Genomic DNA, 6,495 nt, shown 5'->3' on the forward strand with positions numbered 1-6,495 from the left:
TCTACAGCTTAGTTGAAATGTGACTGAGAAGCTGTTGCACTGAACAAGGTTTGTATGCAATGTGAAAATTATGTGACGATCACCTGCAGAATTCCAACCCAAATTCCTCGAGAAAGTCATGCAGTTTTTTCCAGTTCAAAGTAGTGACTACAAAATTAACTCATGATATATGCCTCAGATATGTATTCGAAGAAACAGTATTAAATGTAAATAGTGCCTTTCACAACCAGGATATGCTAAGGTGTTTCACAGCCAATGATGTACTTTTGAAGTGTAGTCACTGTTGCAATGCATGGCAGTCAATTTGCGCTCAGTAAAGTCCCACAAACAACAGTGAGATAAATGACCACATAACCTGTTTTAATGGTGAGGGACAAATGTTGGCCAAGACACTTGGAGAAATCCCCTGCTCTTCTTCGAATAGTTCTATGCCATCTATTATGCCCACCTGGGAGGGCAAAAAAGGGCCCCGATTTAATTTCTCGTCTGAAAAACGGTAGCTCCGACAATGCAGAACTGCACTGAAATGTCGATTATGTGCTCAAGTCCTGGAATGGGGCTTGAACCCACAACATTGTGACTCAGAGGCAAGAGTGTTACCACTGAGTCAAGGTTAATAAAGAGTAGAGTTCTGATGTAGGATCATAAGTCCTGAAACATTAACCCTCTCCTTATGCTGCCTGACCTGCTGAGTGCTTACTGCATTTTCTGTTTTTATTAAAGAATGAAGATTATTCCATCAATGTGAATCATGTGCCGTATTTACCCCGAGCTTAAGGAAATTGTGGAAAGCCATCTAGTGACATCTTGTTATGTTATACATGTGAAAATATTTTTCTTTCACTTGTTAACTGATTTTAATAAAGGACTGTGGGTGGCGCCATATTCCAGTTAGCTCAGTTTCTGATCTGAGGGAAGGTGCAGCAAAACACCAAAACCTACACTTCTGAGAAGTACTTCACAATGCAGTTTCAATTTTTAATGCAGTGCTGCTGTTGTCAATGTTAAACCTTTAGAGCAATTTGTTACTTCTTTTAATAAACTATTAGCATGCCAAGTCCCAAGAGCAGATCCTGACTAAGTGGATGAGTATCTGAAGGTCAGAACACAAGTGGTGGTATTAATATTATGATGAAAGCAATAATACAAGATCTTGAGCTGAGGGCTGCATTATGAACAACTATTGTGATATGTGCAATTATTAATACAATTCTTTTGTAGTTGGTGAAATACACCATATTCATTTTAATGCACACTTATAATGGAATTACTTTTGCCAGGAATGAAAATTTAAAATAACATTTGCTATCAAATGCAGATAATACTATTTTATGATGCCCTATTAATATTACAAATGTTTTAGGAATAACCCAGTTGAGCTTGGTCAAAGTGACATCATATTTTCAGGCTCAATCAAATGAAATGACATTGTTATTATGAAAAAGTCTTCCACAAATGTTTTATTTTAGAAGATTTTAGAACCATGCAGGATTGACACCAAACACCAAGCAACAATACAGTACATTTCAATTCAATTCAATTTTTGTGCTTTTGAAATCAAGGGTAGGAAGATTTGCCAATGGATTTTCTGTCAGATTTCACATGGATCGCATTGTCTTTGATTGTGATCTATCCCACAATTATGTTGACCAAGGCAAACAAATAACAGCGCCCCTTTTCCTGGAATAACGACAGCAGCTTGTCACCATTGCCCCTCCCCTCTCCCATCATGTCATAATTGAGCCATCACAGTGCAACTACTCAAAGGCCGCAAAGGTATCCTTCCTTCATCCTCCCTTTGAAGATTCCTCCATCTACCATGACATTTAGACAACCCATTTCCCTTTGGCTTTCATTCTTTTTTTCTCTCCCCCGAGGGGCGCCCTGGTTTTCCTATTGAGATAACCCTGAGATGCTTACTACATAAGAACATAAGAACATAAGAATTAGGAACGGGAAGCAGGCCATCTAGCCCCTCGAGCCTGCTCCGCCATTCAAAAAGATCATGGCTGATCTGGCCGTGGACTCAGCTCCACTAACCCACCCGCTCCCCATAACCCTTAATTCCCTTATTGGTTAAAAATCTATCTATCTGTGATTTGAATACATTCAATGAGCTAGCCTCAACTGCTTCCTTGGGCAGAGAATTCCACAGATTCACAACCTTCTGGGAGAAGCAATTCCTTCTCAACTCTGTTTAAATTGACTCCCCTGTATTTTGAGGCTGTGCCCCCTAGTTCTAGTCTCCCCGACCAGTGGAAACAACCTCTCTGCCTCCATCTTGTCTATCCCTTTCATTATTTTAAATGTTTCTGTAAGATCAACCCTCATCCTTCTGAACTCCAACGAATAAAGACCCAGTCTATTCAATCTATCATCATAAGGTAGCCCCCTCATCTCCGGAATCAGCCTAGTGAATTGTCTCTGTACCCCCTCCAAAGCTAGTACATCCTTCCTTAAGTAAGGTGACCAAAACTGCACACAGTACTCCAGGTGTGACCTCACCAATACCCTGTACAGTTGCAGCAGGACCTCCCTGCTTTTGTACTCCATCCCTCTCGCAATGAAGGCCAACATTCCATTCGCCTTCCTGATTACCTGCTGCACCTGCAAACAAACTTTTTGGGATTCATGCACAAGGACCCCCAGGTCCCTCTGCACCGCAGCATGTTGTAATTTCTCCCCATTCAAATAATATTTCCTTTTACTGTTTTTTTTTCCAAGGTGGATGACCTCACATTTTCCAACATTGTATTCCATCTGCCAAACCTTAGCCCATTCGCTTAACCTATCTAAATCTCTTTGCAGCCTCTCTGTGTCCTCTACAGAACCTGCTTTCCCACTAATCTTTGTGTCATCTGCAAATTTTGTAACACTACACTCTGTCCCCTCTTCCAGGTCATCTATGTATATTGTAAATAGTTGTGGTCCCAGCACCGATCCTTGTGGCACACCACTAACCACCGATTTCCAACCCGAAAAGGACCCATTTATCCCAACTCTCTGCTTTCTGTTCGCCAGCCAATTCTCGATCCATGCTAATACATTTCCTCTGATTCCGCGTACCTCTATCTTCTGCAGTAACCTTTGGTGTGGCACCTTATCGAATGCCTTTTGGAAATCTAAATACACCACATCCATCGGTACACCATGCTTGTTATATCCTCAAAGAATTCCAGTAAATTAGTGAAACATGATTTCCCCTTCATGAATCCATGTTGCGTCTGCTTGATTGCACTGTTCCTATCTAGATGTCCCGCTATTTCTTCCTTAATGATAGCTTCAAGCATTGTCCCCACTACAGATGTTAAACTAACCGGCCTATAGTTACCTGCCTTTTGTCTACCCCCTTTTTTAAACAGAGACATTACATTAGCTGCTTTCCAATCCGCTGGTACCTCCCCAGAGTCCAGAGAATTTTGGTAGATTATAACGAATGCATCTGCTATAACTTCCGCCATCTCTTTTAATACCCTGGGATGCATTTCATCAGGACCAGGGGACTTGTCTACTTTGAGTCCCATTAGCCTGTCCAGCACTGCCTCCCTAGTGATAGTGATTGTCTCAAGGTCCTCCCTTCCCACATTCCCATGACCAGCAATTTTTGGCATGGTTTTTGTGTCTTCCACTGTGACGACCGAAGCAAAATAATTGTTTAAGGTCTCAGCCATTTCCTCATTTCCCATTATTAAATCCCCCTTTTCATCTTCTAAGGAACCAACATTTACTTTAGTCACTCTCTTCCGTTTTATATATCGATAAAAGCTTTTACTATCTGTTTTTATGTTTTGCGCAAGTTTACTTTCATAATCTATCTTTCCTTTCTGTATTGCTTTCTTTGTCATTCTTTGCTGTTGTTTAAAATTTTCCCAATCTTCTATTTTCCCACTAACCTTGGCCACCTTATACGCATTGGTTTTTAATTTGATACTCTCCTTTATTTCCTTGGTTGTCCATGGCTGGTTATCCCTTCTCTTACCGCCCTTCTTTTTCACTGGACTATATCTTTGTTGAGCAGTATGAAAGAGCTCCTTAAAAGTCCTCCACTGTTCCTCAATTGCGCCACCGTTTAGTCTGTGTTCCCAATCTACTTTGGCTAACTCTGCCCTCTTCCCACTATAGTCCCCTTTGTTTAAGCATAGTACGCTCGTTTGAGACACTACTTCCGCACCCTCAATCTGTATTACAAATTCAACCATACTGTGATCACTCATTCCGAGAGGATCTTTTACAAGGAGATCGTTTATTATTCCTGTCTCATTACACAGGACCAGATCTAAGATAGCTTGCTCCCTTGTAGGTTCTGTAACATATTGTTCTAAGAAACAATCCCGTATGCATTCTCCATTGGACTTTGGTTAGGGCCATATCGAAAATATCCAGAGCTTAATTTTATATAAATATTGTTACTATATCTTTATTTAGCTATGTATGCTTTTATGTTCCTTCGCTTTTCCATTTTGTAGGAGGAAATCCTAAATTTACAAAAAGTTAAAAAGTTTATCAAATTTGAATATAGATTAGGCCTGATTTTAAATATGTGCATGCGCTAAAAACCAGCTTTTCCGATCTGTCAAGCTTGACAGATCTTCCGCATCTTAGGAGCGAGGACATTTGCAAGGGCAAGATTGCGGTATTTACTCATATCAAGCCCAGCAAATGTCCTGAAAACTCTTGCACCCGATACAGGCGTAAGAGTTTTAAAATACACAAAACATTTTAAAATAAAATTATAAAAACACATTTTGTTTTTAAAAACCCTCCCCACTACGGTAAGTTTATTTTAAACCACGATTGAAAAAAACTTTTTTAAAAATTGGAAAAATATATATTTTTAAAAATACATCAATAACTTTAAATTAATAAAAATATGTGCCATATTTTTTCTATTTTTTATTATTGGTTTTGTGTGTTTTGGGGGCTGTTCTCATTCATAATAATGGGAACTCCAACTTGCGGAGTTCCCATTATTATGAATGAGAACATACTTCACCTGATTGGCTGCCCAGAGCCATGTGACTGCAGCTCTAACCCTGCGCACGTCCTGACGTGCACGCACTGCGACACGCAGTCAGTGGAGGCCTCAGGACTGGGAACTCACGTGGGCACAGCAGGATAAGGTAAGTGTTCATTTTTAAAAATGTTTTACCCGACTGGGATTTCTCGGACTTTGCACATATTTGGGCTGTTTACATTTAGTAATTGTTAAACGTTAAATATTAGTGACATTATTTAAAGATGTCCTTTTTTAGTTCAGCAACATGTGATTATTTGGGATTGTTTCAACATTCTTCACCAAAATTGCAAGAGGACAGAAATAATGTGGCATTATCGATTGATATTGTATAAAGTTTATGTAGCTTACAGGTTTTTTCTCCTGTTTTATTTTGTGCTTTTTAAAAAAAAAACAGCTTGCAGCTGACACACATGATGTATTGTACAGTGTTGTCATTTCACCCCCCTCCCATACATCAGACAGACTGTTGAAAACAGCAGATGGATGAGGTGGTCAGCAGCAGGGTGGTGACTGACGATGTCAGTGACAGGAAATGCTGCATCACCAATTAAATAATGTTGAGCAGCAACACGTTTTCAATACCCTGTAAAAATAATTTAAAAATTACAATGGAAAGTAAAAAGATTGTGGCCCAAAAATTGCCGTCGGAGGCATCCTGCGGGCGGACGCCTCCGACCACAGTTTTTTTTATGAAAGTACCTGGTGGTCCTGGAGGAACGCATACTTATGGTCCAAGGCCTAGATGCACAGCCCAGCGTATGGGCTCACGCATCCCAGGAACGTATGCACATTGTAAGAGAAATTTGGCATTAGGGGTACCAGCGGGACAAGGGTTAAAGTGTTGGTTACTGAACCGACGCATAAGGAGGTAAAAGGCCTCTCTTCGGCCTTGTACCAAGGCTCCAGAAGTTATCAATTCAATAATATTCCGACAAGCTACGATGTGAGAACCAAAACAGACATCGATAAGACCTTGCGAAGAGGCTCGAGGCAGACTCACGGGCACCAAGGAGAATCAACAAATTCTGACCTAATGAAGTAATTCTAGTCACGGCCTAAGGTGGTCACGAGGGTCTTGGCCTGTCAATCCAAAGTAGCACTAATAAGGTAGTCCAATTAGAGAAGTAGCATTGATAAGGCAGTCCAATTTCGAAATGTATAAAAGTTGTATGATTGTGCTGTTCGGGGAGCATCTCCACTCACAGGCGGCTGTGATAAGAGGTGTTCCCGGACGTTCGTAATAAAAGATCGTTATACCTTGCCATCCGTCTCTGCCTGCTAACTCCGGGGGCTGTTACCCGGGTTGGGGCAAGCGTCGACCCTCTATATCAGGGGGCCCACTCGTGGGAGGAGAAGCCTTCCCATTTTCCCTTACATTTGGCGCTGCGAGCAGGGTACGGACTTCCAGAACAGAACAATGACCCAGCTGTTGGGGTGAGTATGTTTTAATTTACCACCTTCAAGTTAGAGCTGTGGCA

Source organism: Pristiophorus japonicus, chromosome 13 (assembly GCF_044704955.1).
Source record: "Pristiophorus japonicus isolate sPriJap1 chromosome 13, sPriJap1.hap1, whole genome shotgun sequence".
Lineage (NCBI taxonomy): Eukaryota > Metazoa > Chordata > Chondrichthyes > Pristiophoridae > Pristiophorus > Pristiophorus japonicus.